General features: G+C 49.8%; 1 protein-coding gene across 3 annotated transcripts in view; it reads right to left on the bottom strand.

The window, feature by feature from the left end:
* Positions 1-15,576, bottom strand: part of LOC147108960 (uncharacterized) — a 73,318-nt gene that overhangs the window by 54,396 nt on the left and 3,346 nt on the right. Inside the window, exon 2 of one of the 3 annotated variants that reach the window (XM_086005955.1) lies at positions 6,701-6,929. The exons of the other annotated variants lie outside the window; for them this stretch is intronic. The gene's annotated coding sequence lies outside the window, so the exon portion shown is untranslated. The remainder of the gene's footprint in view (positions 1-6,700; positions 6,930-15,576) is intronic. 3 annotated transcript variants of the gene reach the window in all.

The raw sequence follows: 15,576 nt of genomic DNA, 5'->3' as shown, positions 1-15,576 counted from the left end.
AAGGGGCTGCTCTTTCAAAACTGAGATGAGGAGGAACTGCTTCACTCAGAGGGTGGTAGGTCCATGGAATATGCTGCCCCAAAAAGCTGTAGAAGCTACATCATTACATAAATTTAAAACAGTAATAGACAGTTTCCTAGAAGTAAAGGGAATTAAGGGTTACGGGGAGCGGGCAGGAATGTGGACATGAGTCTAGGTTCGGGTCGGTCATGGCCCTGTGGGTAGTGGAGCGGGCCCAGGGGCCGTGTAGCCTGATCCTGCTCCTATTTCGTGTGTCTAATTCTGTTAGATTCAGGAGATGGTTCTGTGATAGTGGATTGGCGGTTAGGATCAGATCAGCCATGATCTTATTGAATGGCGGAGCAGGCTCGAGGGGCCGATTGGCCTACTCCTGCTCCTATTTCTTATGTTCTTATGTTCTATTCGACTATGCAGCCCTCACACTCCCTAACACTCTGATGCTATGAAAACAACTGACAACACACAGGGAGGGCCCTTGGTCTTGCCACCTCACTCCATCTTTGTCTCCTTCTAAGCATCTTTGCTATGGATTCTCTACACTCACTCCTTCATTCTCATTCAAACTCCCTCATTGCAGGAAGAGAGCTCACAGTAAAAGAGAACGAGCGAGGACAGGAGGAGGGCCACCATCAGTAGCCCACCTCACCCCCTGGGAGGAGGCGGTCCTGGAGATCGTAGGATTGGAGGATGAGGCGCAAGTGGGGGATGGACAGACGGGTGCATCACAGCAAGCTGGTGGCAGAATAGTTTTCCATCTCTCTCATTGACATTGCATGAGTCACTGATAATGATTCTGAAGCTATAACAGATGGACCTATGATCATCTGCAATGTGCATGTAACCTTGACCTCACATCTCTAACTCTTTCCTTTACTCCCCCACAGGACTATCGAGAGCCCCCGTCCCCACTGTCCAGGAGGAAGAGCCTGAGCTTCCAGACTCCTCAAAGGAATCTGCAACCTCTGGAGGGCGCAGCGTCAGCAGAATTCAGCACACCCAGCACCAGCGCAGACACTCACACCTCGGTGGGACCTTCGGGACATAGAGTAGAGTTGTCACCTGGTGTATCACAGCTCACAAGTGAGCATCAGCAGATTGTGGAGACAGGGACAGCAGTGGAGAGTGCTAGTCGGAGGGCGCAGGACTCTGCCAGCTCGGCTCAGCTGCATGTCGACCCTCTGCCTCTGGGTCCATCCATAAGATCAGCGGGGCTGGAACTCCAGGAACAGATGCAGGAGGCTCTGGCAGGTTCTGGCTCCAGGGTCGATTTGAGTGTGGAGCGAATGGAGGAGTCCATAGCGAACATGAGCAGAGCCTTTGTGGAGCCATTGGTGCATGAACGCATCGCCATGGAAAGGATGGCAACCTCCATGGAGGAGATAAGTCGCCAGGGTATGGAAAACATGGTGAGTGTTCATAATAGAATGACATCTCTTGAGGAGCGATGGGCATCTACTGAACAGAGAAACCAGACCTTCATGGAAGTCCTTCTGAGTAGGACTGCCAGTGCAGATACGGGTCCCCATGGCCCCCTGATGTGCAGCAAAGTGCTCTCAAGCCACTTCCAAGCGCTGGCCCCTTCAGCTTCAGGTGGGTGAGCAGCAGGCTGGCGTTCCTGTTGCTGTTGTTCCTGGTTCTGTTTCTGCGGCTGGTGTTCAAGCTCATCTAATGCCCAGAAGGGAAGGAAATAAATGGCTCCCATGCTTCTGGTATATGCCTCCGTTGAGTCAGCGCTGAGTGAAGGTGGCGAGCGGGGTTTCCCAGGAGTTCACACTGGAGATGTGTGTGAGGCTCCAACCTTCCTGAGGTGTGGTTAAGCCTGGTAAAAGTTGCCCCAGGCCAGAAACAACAAAGTCCTGCCACCTGCAAATGATGACTGATCAAATCTCCTCTTTAATGGTTGACTTGCAGCTGACAGTCAGCAAGCCAATAGTGCTCACTCCAGGTTTCACAGGCGTGATCCCCACCAGGCGTGTTTTACGTGGGAAAAGGGTTAAAAATGCAAGGGCCTGTTAAAATGGCATTATAAAGGCCAATTATTGCTGATTGAGGGCCTTAAAGACCAGTCCCGCCTGTTGGAGGCGGGACTGATTCGGGACCATCAGACACGCCTGGGTTAAAATGGCTCGGGGTCGGGAACCAGGTGGGCGGGGGTCCCGACCCCCAGTTTTTTGCGATTTTTAACCCCCCACACGCCTCAAAGCCCGCCTCACGGCGGAGTTCAAATCAATCCCTAGGAATAAATGGGTTTTTTCGGGGTGGCAGGCGGTGACGAGTGGGGCACCGCAGGGATCAGTGTTTGGGCCCCAGCTATTCACAATATATATCAATGATTTGGATGAGGGAACCAAATGTCATATTTCCAAGTTTGCTGACGACAGAAAACTAGGTGGGATTATGAGTTGTGAAGAGGGTGCAAAGAGGCTTCAAGGTGATTTAGACAAGTTGAGTGAGTGGGCAAATACATTGCAGATGAAGTATAACGTGGATAAATGTGAAGTTATCCACTTCGGTAGGAAAAACAGAAAGGCAGAGTATTATTTAAATGGTGATAGATTGGGAAATGCTGATGTACAAAGGGACCTGGGTGTCCTTGTACACCAGTCACTCAAAGCAAACATGCAGGTGCAGCAAGCAGTTAGGAAGGCAAATGGTATGTTGGCCTTCATTGCAAGAGGATTTGAGTACAGGAGCAAGGATGTCTTACTACAGTTATACAGGGCCTTGGTGAGACCACACCTGGAGTACTGTGTGCAGTTTTGGTCTCCTTACCTAAGAAAGGATATACTTGCCATAGAGGGAGTGCAGCGAAGGTTCACCAGACTGATTCCTGGGATGGCAGGGCTGTCGTATGAGGAGAGATTGGGTCAACTAGGCCTGTATTCACTAGAGTTTAGAAGAATGAGGGGATCTCATTGAAACGTATAAAATTCTGACAGGGCTAGACAGACTGGATGCAGGGAGGATGTTTCCCCTGGCTGGGGGGTCTAGAACGAGGGGTCACAGTCTCAGGATACAGGGTAGGACATTTAGGACTGAGATGAGGAGAAATGTCTTCACTCAGAGGGTGGTGAACCTTTGGAATTCTCTACCACAGAAGGCTGTGGAGGCCAAGACACTGAATATATTTAAGAAGGAGATAGATAGATTTCTAGACACAAAAGGCATCAAGGGGTATGGGGAGAGAGCGGGAATATGGAATTGAGATAGAGGATCAGCCATGATCATATTGAATGGCGGAGCAGGCTCGAAAGGCCAAATGGCCGGCTCCTGCTCCTATTGTTCTATGTTTTTATGATCTAATTGAGGTGTGTTATGTAGGAACAGGAGGAGGCCATTTGGCCCCTCGAGCGTGTTCTGCCTTTCAATTAGATCATGGCTGATCTGTATCTTAACTCTATCGACCCGCCTTGGTTCTGGAACCCTTAATGCTCTTGCCTAACAAAAATCTATCAATCTCAGTTTTGAAATTTTCAATTGACCCCCAGCCTCAACAGCTTTTTGGGGGGAGAGTGTTCTAGATTTCCACCACCCTTTGTGTGAAGAAGTGCTTCCTGACATCACCCCTGAACGGCCTGGCTGTAATTTTAAGGTTCTGTCCCCTTGTTCTGGACTCCCCCCACCAGAGGAAAGAGTTTCTCTCTGACTAACCAGAGATCCGTCACCCACAGCACAGGACTGACAGGATCACCAGCCGCAGAATCCTTGCTCGTACCAAACCCATCAGGCACGGAGACCAGGCTGGTCAGATCGTTTGCCAATCTGGACAGTTCCTTTACATGGAGGAAGATGGTTGTGGTGGTTGAAGGTCAATCATCACAGCCCCAGGACATCGCTGCAGGAGTTCCTCAGGGCAGTGTCCTAGGCCCAACCATCTTCAACTGCTTCATCAATGACCTTCCCTCCAACATAAGGTCAGAAGTGGGGATGTTCGCTGATGACTGCACAGTGTTCAGCGCCATTCACAACTCCTCAGACAATGAAGCAGTCCATGCCCGCATGCAACAAGACCTGGGCGACGTTCAGGCTTGGGCCGATAAGTGGCAGGTAACATTCGCTCCACACAAGTGCCAGGCAATGACTATCTCCAACAAGCGAGAGTCTAACCACCACCCCTTGATATTCAACAGCATTACCATCGCCGAAACCCCCACCATCAACATCCTGGGGGGTCACCATTGACCAGAAACTTAACTGGACCAGCCACATAAATACTGTGGCAACAAGAGCAGGTCAGAGGCTGGGTATTCTGCGGCGACTGTCTCACCTCCTGACTCCCCAAAGCCTTTCCACCATCTACAAGGCACAAGTCAGGAGTGTGATGGAATACTCTCCACTTGCCTGGATGAGTGCAGCTCCAACAACACTCAAGAAGCTCGACACCATCCAGGACAAAGCAGCCCGCTTGATTGGCACCCCATCCACCACCTTAAACATTCACTCCCTCCACCACCGGCGTACCGTGGCTGCAGTGTGTACCATCTACAAGATGCACTGCAGCAACTCGCCAAGGCTTCTTCGGCAGCACCTCCCAAACCCGCGACCTCTACCACCTAGAAGGACAAGGGCAGCAGGCGCATGGGAACACCATCACCTGCAAGTTCCCCTCCAAGTCACACACCATCCTGACTTAGAAGTATATCGCAGATCCTTCATCATCGCTGGGTCAAAATCCTGGAACTCCCTCCCTAACAGCACTGTGGGAGCACCTTCACCACACGGACTGCAGTGGTTCAAGAAGGCGGCTCACCACCACCTTCTCAAGGGCAATTAGGGATGGGCAATAAATGCCAGCCGTGCCAGTGACGCCCACATCCCATGAACACATTTTAAAAAAGGATTCCGGAATGCCGAAAGAATCCTGTACAGTGAGCAGGGCAAGTGGAAGCAGGCCAGTCAGTGAGAGACGTGCAACACTCGAGAACGGCCTCTGGCTAAGTAATCTCCACATCGACACCAGAGAAACTCTCAGAACAGGTTGTGTCAGTGAGGGAGCAGCGACAGGCAATGCCTTGAAGATAATTAGCAGAAGAAGCAGAGGCGAGAGTGAGGTGGGGATTGGGGGCGAGGGTGAAGTTGGGGTAGACTTGGGGGTGGGGTTGCTTGATCCCGATATTTTAACCCCCCCCCACCCAACCCTCTCCACCCGTCAGTGGGGGTGAAAATCGAGGCCGAAGATTAGCCAGTGGGTGAGTTCGAGGACTCAGCGAATCAGGAGTTTAGGTGAGGCGAGGGATCTGCTGGAATGCCAATCTCCGATGTTGCTGCTCGTGTGGAATGTAATCGCCCAGAGCGGGAGGGAGCAAACACCTCCAGCCCCACGCCACAACTTGTTCCCTTCACATCTACGAAGATTGTTTCTGTATTTGGTTGTCCAGTTGAGTTGCCATTTTAACACCGATTTCTACGTCTTGGGAGGCTTCCTGGGTACGTAGTGTAGTGGTTCTGTTACTGGACTAATAATCCAGAGAATGTGTGTTCTCAGTTTGAGAATTTGAATTCAGTAAAAAGAAAATCTAGAAATAAAAAGCTGGGATCAGTAAAAGTGACCATGAAGCTGTCGGATTGTCGTAAAGACCCAACGGGTTCACTAATGTCCTTTAGGGAAGGAAACCTGCCGTCCTTACTGGTAGAGAGGGGAGGGGTGGGGTGAGGGGAAGGGGAGGAGGGGAAGGGCGAGGGGGGGGGGAAGGGCGAGGGGGGGGGAAGGGCGAGGGGGGGGGAAGGGCGAGGGGGGGTGGAAGGGCGAGGGGGGGGGGAAGGGCGAGGGGGGGGGAAGGGCGAGGGGGGGTGGAAGGGCGAGGGGGGGGAAGGGCGAGGGGGGGAAGGGCGAGGGGGGGAAGGGCGAGGGGGGGGGAAGGGCGGGGGGGAAGGGCGAGGGGGGGGAAGGGCGAGGGGAAGGGCGAGGGGGGGGAAGGGCGAGGGGGGGGAAGGGCGAGGGGGGGGAAGGGCGAGGGGGGGAAGGGCGAGGGGGGGGAAGGGAGAGGGGGGGGAAGGGCGAGGGGGGGGAAGGGCGAGGGGGGGGAAGGGCGAGGGGGGGGAAGGGCGAGGGGGGGGAAGGGCGAGGGGGGGAAGGGCGAGGGGGGGAAGGGCGAGGGGGGGAGGGCGAGGGGGGGAGGGCGAGGGGGGAGGGCGAGGGGGGGAGGGCGGGGGGGGGGAGGGCGAGGGGGGGAAGGGCGAGGGGGGGAAGGGCGGGGGGGGGAAGGGCGGAGGGGGGAAGGGCGAGGGGGGAAGGGCGAGGGGGGAAGGGCGAGGGGGGGGAAGGGCGAGGGCGGGGGGGAAGGGCGAGGGGGGGAAGGGCGAGGGGGGGAAGGGCGAGGGGGGGAAGGGCGAGGGGGGGAAGGGCGAGGGGGGGAAGGGCGAGGGGGGGAAGGGCGAGGGGGGGAAGGGCGAGGGGGGGAAGGGCGAGGGGGGGAAGGGCGAGGGGGGGAAGGGCGAGGGGGGGAAGGGCGAGGGGGGGATGGGCGAGGGGGGGATGGGCGAGGGGGGGGAAGGGCGAGGGGGGGAAGGGCGAGGGGCGGTCTGTTAATCTGCCTCATATCCCGATTTTCCGCTGCTGTCTCCGCTAATCCCAGGGACCGGCAGGAGAGCGGTGGTGGGGCAGTGACTCCTTGACGTCGCTACAGGGAGGAAGTGGGCCTGGTGACCTCCTCTCTCCGTTCGGGATCACGGCACTCACCCTAGGTCTTGGCCGAGGCCTGAGGAAATGGACTCTATCTTCGGGGCTCTGCCGGCCCATTGAATGTGGGCCTGCGACTTCCGGCGTTGTAGTGACAGACGTTCCCTGTGCGGCAGCGGTGAGCTCCTTCTTACCGCCAGGGATCCACCAGGAGCCTGCCTTGTGCCAGGTGACCTCCGACCCAGAGAATGGGCCGGGTCACAGTGGGGGAGGAAATGCCGCTATCCTGCTGAGAAAAGATGAATCCAGCTCATGGAAAATATCCAATATTATTCACAATTAATCTAATTTGCAAAGCACAATAACTCAGTGTTGTCATGATCAAACAGCTCTGGTCCGGGTCAACAGACAACACCTTGAGTACTGTGTCCATGTCTGGTGACCAAGGCTCGAGGTAAACCAGGGCTAAAAAGGTTAAATTATGAGGGCGGGTTGCACAGACTAGGCTTGAATTCCCTGGAGTTTGGAAGGTGAAGGGGTGATCTAATCGAGGTGTTTAAGATGATTAAAGGATTCGATAGGGTAGAGAGAGATAAACTATTTCCTCTGGTGGGGGGGGGGGAGTCTAGAACAAGGGGGGCAGAACCTTAAAATGAGAGCCAGGCCGTTCAGGAATGATGTCAGGAAGCACTTCTTCACACAAAGGGTGGTGGAAATCTGGAAAACTTCCCCCAAAAAAGCTGTCGAGGCTGGGGGTCAACTGAAAATGTCAAAACTGAGATCGATAGATTTTTGTTGGGCGAGGGTATTCAGGGTTACGGAACCAAGGCGGGGAGATGGAGTTAAGATACCGATCAGCCCTGATCGAATTGAATGGTGGAACAGGCTGGAGGGGCTGAACAGCCTCCTGTTCCTATTCATGATCAGCAGACAGAGCAAAGGAGAGTCAGTTTGTTCACATCGGAGAACCGAGTTATGATGAATGTCTGGGAAAGTTTGAACTGTTCAACCTTTGAAAGGACACGGCTGAACGATCTGAGAAATACATGCAAAGGGTATCGAAACAGGAAGTGCAATCTTCAAATTGAATCTCGACAGGAAATGGGGTCAAACTGTCAAAAATCGAATATGGATCCGAGGTCTTTCAGATGCTCTTCACACGAGGATTGAGCACGGTGGCATAGTGGTTAGCACTGTTGCCTCACAGCGCCAGGGACCCGGGTTCGAATCCGGCCTCGGGTGACTGTCTGTGTGGAGTTTGCACATTCTCCCCGTGTTTGCGTGGGTTTCCTCCGGGTGCTCCGGTTTCCTCCCACAGTCCAAAGATGTGCGGGTTAGGTTGATTGGCTATGATAAATTGACCCTTAGTGTTAGGGGGATAGGGTGGGATATGTGTCGGTGCAGGCTCGATGGGCTGAAATGGCCTCTATCTGCACTGTGGGGTTTCTGTGATTTCTGTGAGAAGTGGAGGCAGAGTCCCTGGAACTATTAAACAACTCGATGTGAGCTGTGATGAGGGGACTGTGGGGATTCTCCCTCATCGTATCTATACTGTCACCCTGCGCAAAATATTCCAATCTTAGTTTATTATTTTTAAATACGGATTTCCGCCCCCCGGGTTCGGTTCCTCCGGAGAGTTCACAGGTTTCCTGTGCAGCCCAAAGAGCGATTACCGATCCTCGCTCAATATTCACACACAGGCAATTCCCAGACAGAGACACCGGGGTCGATTCCCACTGCCCTCGCCTAGTAACAGCGGGGTAACAGCCTCAGAAAGGGGTCAACCCCCATTCCCCCCACCCCATCTGCTCTTACAAGCCTAAGGACACTGAACCAATTGGTATTCCAACTGAGATAAGTCAATGAAGAGATGGAAGCTGGGATCGTGCTGCTCTGTGGGGCTCAGTGCCACACCCACTCTATATTGACTCACTGAGCCAGTGGGGATCCCGCTGTATAAAACACTGAAAATGGATAGTCTGTTCTGATCAATCTCATTTTCTTTGGGAGACCGCAGTCGCCCTCCTTGCTCATCACAATAATTTCACTTGCAAATTACACAAAAGTCACCACTCGTTTAAACTCGGTTGCTGTCACTGTGCCTGCTTACTTCTTAAAAAAAAACTTTGCTAAATGCATTTGTGTGAAGACAGTAGCAAAATACCGCGGATGCTGGAAATCCAAAATAGCAACAGAAAACGCTGGAAAAACTCAGCAGGCCAGGCAACATCCGTGGAGAGAGAAACAGAGTCAAAGTTTCAGGTCTGGGACCTTTCATCAGAACTGGAAATAAGCAGGTTTAGGGGCTGGGAAAAGAGGGAGGGGATGAAAGAACAAAAGGGAAGGTCAGTGATAGGATAGAAAACAGGAGAGATTGAGAGACATTAAGAGATATTGAAGGCGAGAGGAGACGGTAATAGGACAGGTTAAGGAACAAAGGCTGGCTCTAGATGAAGTGTGAATTGCGCTGGCAGAGTGAAGGACAGCTGCCCTGTGGGAGAGAAAAAGACACAAACAAAAATTGTGGATAAAAAGAAGAAAATATATATATGTGATAGGGGCCGAGGTTATGATCTGAAATTGTTGAATTCGATGTTGAGTCCCGAAGGCTGTAAAGTGCTTAATCGAAAGATGAGGTGCTGTTCCTCGAGCTTACGCTGAGCTTCAGTGGAACAATGCAAGAGACCGAGGACGGTGAGGTCTGAGTGGGAGTGGAGCGGTGAATTAAAGTGACAGGTGACCGGGACTGCGGGGTCCCCCTTACGGACTGAAGGGAGGTGTTCCGCAAAGTACCCCTTCCAGGTGAAACAGCGATTTACTTGTACTTCTTGCAATCTAGTCTGTATTCGCTGCTCACGATGCGGTCTCCTCTACATTGGGGAGACCAAACGCAGATTGGGTGACCGCTTTGCGGAACACCTCCGTTCAGTCCGTAAGGGGGACCCCGAGCTTCCGGTCGCCTGTCACTTTCATTCTCCGCTTCACTCCCACTCAGACCTCACCGTCCTCGACCTCTTGCATTGTTCCACTGAAGCTCAGCGTAAGCTCAAGGAACAGCACCTCATCTTTCGATTAGGCACTTTACAGCCTTCCGGACTCAACATCGAGTTCAACAATTTCAGATCATAACCTCTGCCCCTATCACATATATATATATTCTTTTTTTTATCCACACTTTCTGTTTGACCTTTTTTTCTTCCCTCCCACAGGGCAGCTGTCCTTCACTCTGCCAGCACAATTCACACCCCATCTAGAGCCAGCCTTTGTTCCTTAACCTGTCCCATTACCACCTCCTCTCACCTTCAATATCTCTCAATCTCTCTCAATCTCTCTTAATCTCTCTTAATCTCTCTTAATCTCTCTTAATCTCTCCTGTTTTCTATCCTATCACTGACCTTCCCTTTTGTTCTTTCATCCCCTCCCCCTTTTCCCAGCCCCTAAACTTGCTTTAAAATCTGTTCCATTTCCTGCTTTTTTCCAGTTCTGACGAAGGGTCTTCGACCTGAAACGTTAACTCTGTTTCTCTCTCCACGGATGTTGCCTGGCCTGCTGAGTTTTTCCAGTGTTTTCTGTCGTTATTTGTGTGAAGACAGTATTCCTTTAAAAGAATTATTGTATGAGGAGAAAGTAAAATGATCTCATCCTTACAGGCTTTTGCAGTCAGGTTGCTCCGACTGCTACTGCCACAAGCCGACAACACTCGCCCATCCTGACCTCTGATCTTCAAGCAGTCGTGGGCTCATGTTACACCTAATATAAGAACATAAGAAATAGGAGCAGGAGTCGGCCAAATGGCCCTTGAGCCTGCTCCGCCATTCAATGCGATCATGGCTGATCTTCGACCTCAACTCCACTTTCCCGCCTGATCTCCATATCCCTTGATTCCCCTAGAGTCCAAAAATCTATCGATCTCAACCTTGAATGTAATCAAAGACTCAGCATTCACAGCCCTCTGGGGCAGAGAATTCCAAAGATTCACAACCCCCTGAGTGAAGAAATTCCTCCTCATCTCAGTCTTAAAAGGCCGACCCCTTATCCTGAGACCATGCCCCCTAGTTCTAGACTCTCCAGCCAGGGGAAACAGTCTCTCAGCATCTACCCTGTCAATCCCCCTCAGAATCTTATATGTTCCAATGAGATCACCTCTCATTCTTCTAAACTCCAGAGAGTATCGGCCCATTCTACACAATCTCTCCTCATAGGACAGCCCTCTCATCCCAGGAATCAATCTAGTGAACCTTCGTTGCACCGCCTCCAAGGCAAGTATATCCTTCCTTAGATAAGGAGACCAAAACTGTGCCCAGTACTCCAGGTGTGGTCTCACCAAGGCCCTGTACAATTGTAGCAAGACTTCCTCACTCTTATACTCCAACCCTCTTGCAATAAAGGCCAACATGCCATTTGCCTTCCTTCTTGCTTGCTGTACCGGCATGCTAGCTTTCTGTGTTTCTTGCACGAGGACACCCAAATCTCTCTGAACACCAACATTTGAAAGTTTCTCACCATTTAAAAAAAAATTGTTTTTCTATTCTTCCTACCAAAGTGAATAACCTCACAATTCCCTACATAAGAACATAAGAAGTAGGAGCAGGAGTAGGCCATACGGCCCCTCGGGCCTGCTCTGCCATTCAATAGGATCATGGCTGATCCGAATCTAGACTCACGTCCACTTCCCTGCCCGCTCCCCGTAACCCCTAATTCCCTTATCTGCTAGGAAACTGTCTATCTCCATTTTAAATTTATTTAATGTCACAGCTTCCACAGCTCTCTGGGGTAGCAAATTCCATAGATTTGCTACCCTCTGAGTGAAGAAGTTTCTCCTCATCTCAGTTTAGATTATGCCCCCTAGTTCTAGTCTCACCCATCAGTGGAAACATCCTCACTGCATCCACCCGATCAAGCCCCCTCACAATCTTATATGTTTCGATAAGATCGCATCTCATTCTTCTGAACTCCAATTAGAGGCCCAACCTACTCAACCCTTCCTCATAAGTCAACCCCCTCATCTCCGGAATCAACCGAGTGAACCTTCTCTGAACTGCCTCGAGAGCAAGTATATCTTTTCTTAAATATGGAAACCAAAACTGCACGCAGTATTCCAGGTGTGGCCTCACCAGTACCCTGTATAACTGCAGCAAGACTTCCCTGTTTTTATACTCCATCCCCCTTGCAATAAAAGCCAAGATTCCATTGGCCTTCCTGATCACCTGCTGTACCTGCATACTAACCTTCTGTGTTTCATGCACCAGGACCCCCAGATCCCTTTGTACTGTAGCACTTTGCAGTTTCTCTCCATTTAGATAATAACTTGCTCTTTGATTTTTTCTGCCAAAGTGCATAACCTCACACTTTCCAACATTATACTCCATCTGCCAAATGTTTGCCCACTCACTTAGCCTGTCTATGTCCTTTTGCAGGTTTTTTATGTCCTCCTCACTCACTGCTTTCCCTCCCACCTTTGTATCGTCGGCAAACTTGGATATGTTGCACTCGGTCGCCTCCTCCAAATCGTTAATATAGATTGTAAAGAGCTGGGGTCCCAGCACTGACCCCTGCAGAACACCACTAGTCACTGATTGCCAACCCGAGAATGAACCATTTATCCCAACTCTCTGTTTTCTGTTAGATAGCCAATCTTCCACCCATGCCAGTATATTGCCCCCAATCCTGTGATTTTTTATCTTGTGCAGTAATCTTTTGTGTGGCACCTTGTCAAATGCCTTTTGGAAGTCCAAATACACCACATCCACTGGTTCCCCTTTGTTACGTCCTCAAAGAATTCGAGCAAATTTGTCAAACATGACTTCCCCTTCGTAAAACCATGCTGACTCTGTCCGATTAAATTATGCTTATCCAAATGTCCTGTTACTGCTTCCTTAATAATGGACTCCAACATTTTACCAACCACAGATGTTAGGCTAACTGGTCTATAGTTTCCAGCCTTTTGTCTGCCTCCCTTTTTAAATAGGGGCATTACATTAGCAGTTTTCCAATCTGCTGGGACCTTTGCTGAGTCCAGGGAGTTTTGGAAAATTACCACCAATGCATCCACAATCCCTACCGCTACTTCTCTCAAGACCCTAGGATGTAAGCCATCAGGTCCAGGGGATTTATCCGCCTTTAGTCCCATTATCTTACCGAGTACCATCTCCTTAGTGATTTTAATCGTGTTTAGCTCCTCCCCCCCATAGCCCCCTGTTTGTCCAGTGTTGGGATATTTTTAGTGTCCTCTACTGTAAAGACTGATACAAAATACTTGTTCAGCGTTTTTACCATCTCCATGTTCCCCACCACTAATTTCCCGGTCTCGTCCTCTAAGGGACCAACATTCACTTTAGCCACCCTTTTTCTTTTTATATAACTGTAGAAACTCTTGCTATCTGTTTTTATATTTTTTGCTAGTTTACTTTCATATAATCTATCTTCCCTTTCTTAATTAATCTTTTAGTTATTCTTTGCTGGCTTTTAAATGCTTCCCAATCTTCTATCCTCCCACTAGATTTGGCTACTTTATATGCCCTTGTTTTCAGTTGGATACTATCCTTTATTACCTTACTTAGCCACGGATGGCTGTCTTTTCTTTTACGCCCCTTTTTCCTCACTGGAATATATTTTTCTTGAAAGTTATGAAATATCTCCTTGAATATACACCACTGCTCATGTACCGTCTTACACTTTAATCTATTTTCCCAGTCCACTTTAGTCAACTCTGCTCTCATACCTTCATAGTCTCCTTTATTTAAGCTTAGTACGCTGGTTTGAGATCCAACTCTCTCACCCTCCAACTGAATTTGGAATTCAACCATATTATGGTCACTCATTCCAAGGGGATCCTTTACTAGAACATTTTTTATTAATCCTGTCTCATTACACAGGACCAGATCTAAGATTGCCTGCCCCCTGGTTGGTTCAGTTAAATACTGCTCAAGGAACCCGTCCCTAATGCACTCTATGAACTCTTCCTCAAGGCTGCCCTGCCCAATTTGATTTGTCCAGTCAATATGAAAGTTAAAATCCCCCATGATTATAGCTGTTCCCTTATTACAAGCCCCAACTATTTCCTGATTTATACTCCGACCAACAGAGTTGCAACTGTTAGGAGGCCTATAGACTACGCCCACTAGTGACTTTTTCCCCTTATTATTCCTTATCTCCACCCAAACTGTTTCACTATCCTGATCCTTTGACCCAATATCATTTCTGACTATTGCAGTGATTCCATCCTTTATTAACATAGCCACCCCGCCTCCCTTTCCTTCCTGTCTGTCTGTCCTTCCTAATTGTCAAATACCCCTGGATGTTTAGTTCCCAGTCATGGTCACCTTGCAGCCATGTTTCTGTAATGGCCACCAGATCATACTCATGTGTAGTTATTTGTACCGTCAACTCGTCTATTTTGTTATGAATGCTGCGTGCATTCAGATAAAGAACTTTTAAATATGTTTTGTGACAATTTATTCCTGCTTTTACCCCCTTTACTACTCTACCTTTATCTTTATACATTCTGTCCCTTCCTGACACTCTCTGGCTTTTAATTCCCCCACTGCTACCTTGCACTATTGCCTTCTCCGCTGACATTTTTATTTTCGCTCTCTTGAAACCTCCCCCCCACTAATTAGTTTAAATCCCTCTCTACAGCCCTACTTATTCGATTCGCCAGGATTCTAGTCCCAGCACTGGCCAAGTGAAGTCCGTCCCAACGGAGCAGCTCTCTCCCGTCCCAGTACTGGTGCCAGTGTCCCAAGAAGCAAAACCTATTTCTCCCACACCAGTCTTTGAGCCACGCATTTAACTCTCTGATTTTATTTACCCTAGCCAAATTTGCTCGTGGCTCAAGTAGTAATCCAGAGATTATTACCCTTGTGGTTCTGCTTTTTAATTTGGCCCCTAGCTGCTCATACTCCCTCAGCAAAACCTCTTTCCTTGTCCTATCTATGTCGTTGGTACCAACATGGACCACGACAACTGGATCCTCCCCCTCCCACTCCAAGTTTCTCTCTAGCCCAGAGATGTCCTTAACCCTGGCACCGGGCAGGCACATTATACTCCATCTGCCACCTTACTGCCCACTCACTTAGTCTATCTATATCCCTTTGCAGACTCTGTGTTCTCCTCACAGCTTACTGTCCCACCTAGCTTTGTATCCTCAACAAACTTGGATACATTACATTCGGTCCCTTCATCTAGGTCATTAATATAGATTGTAAATAGCGGAGGCCCCAACACTGGTCCTTGCGGCACCCCACTAGTTACAGCCTGCCAACCTGAAAAAGATCCCTTTATCCTTACTCTCTGTTTTGTGTCCGTTAACTAATCCTCTATCTATGCTACTATATTACCCTCAACCCCATAAGCCCTTATCTTGTGGAAAAAACGACTTGCATTTCTACAGCGCCTTTCACTACCACCGGACGTCCTAAAGCGCTTTACAGCCAATGAAGTACTGTTTGAAGTGTAGTCACTGTTATAATGTAGGAAACCCGGCAGCCATTTGCACACAGCAAGCTCCCACAAACAGCAATGTGATAATGACCAGATAATGTATTTTTAGTGATGTTGATTGAGGGATAACTATTGGCCAGGGCACTGGGGATAACTCCTCTGCTCTTCTTCGAAGTAGTGCCGTGGGATCTTTTACATCCACCTGAGAGAGCAGACGGGCCTCGGTTTAATGTCTCATCTGAAAGACGGCACCTCCGACAGAGATGAAATAGACCGAAGGGTCGTCCTCAGCTTGTGGTGAAGGGTTATCACTAGCATCAAGCGCCCAAACTAGAGGAATGACCAATGATAGCATCACAAATATAAAGGTCTCCTGGTGTGATGGACAGGGGAAATTACACAATCATCTCTGTCCTCGTTGGGACTTTTGGTGTCATTATATGCAGCACTATTATTGGAAATCCCCAGGCCATTAAAGACCTGCTTCCTTGTTC

The sequence above is a fragment of the Somniosus microcephalus genome, chromosome 13 (assembly GCF_052327205.1).
Source record: "Somniosus microcephalus isolate GS21.2 chromosome 13, FLI_Smic_1.0, whole genome shotgun sequence".
Lineage (NCBI taxonomy): Eukaryota > Metazoa > Chordata > Chondrichthyes > Squaliformes > Somniosidae > Somniosus > Somniosus microcephalus.
Note: the sequence above shows the minus strand (reverse complement) of the source record. Positions and strands in the feature narration are given on the sequence as shown.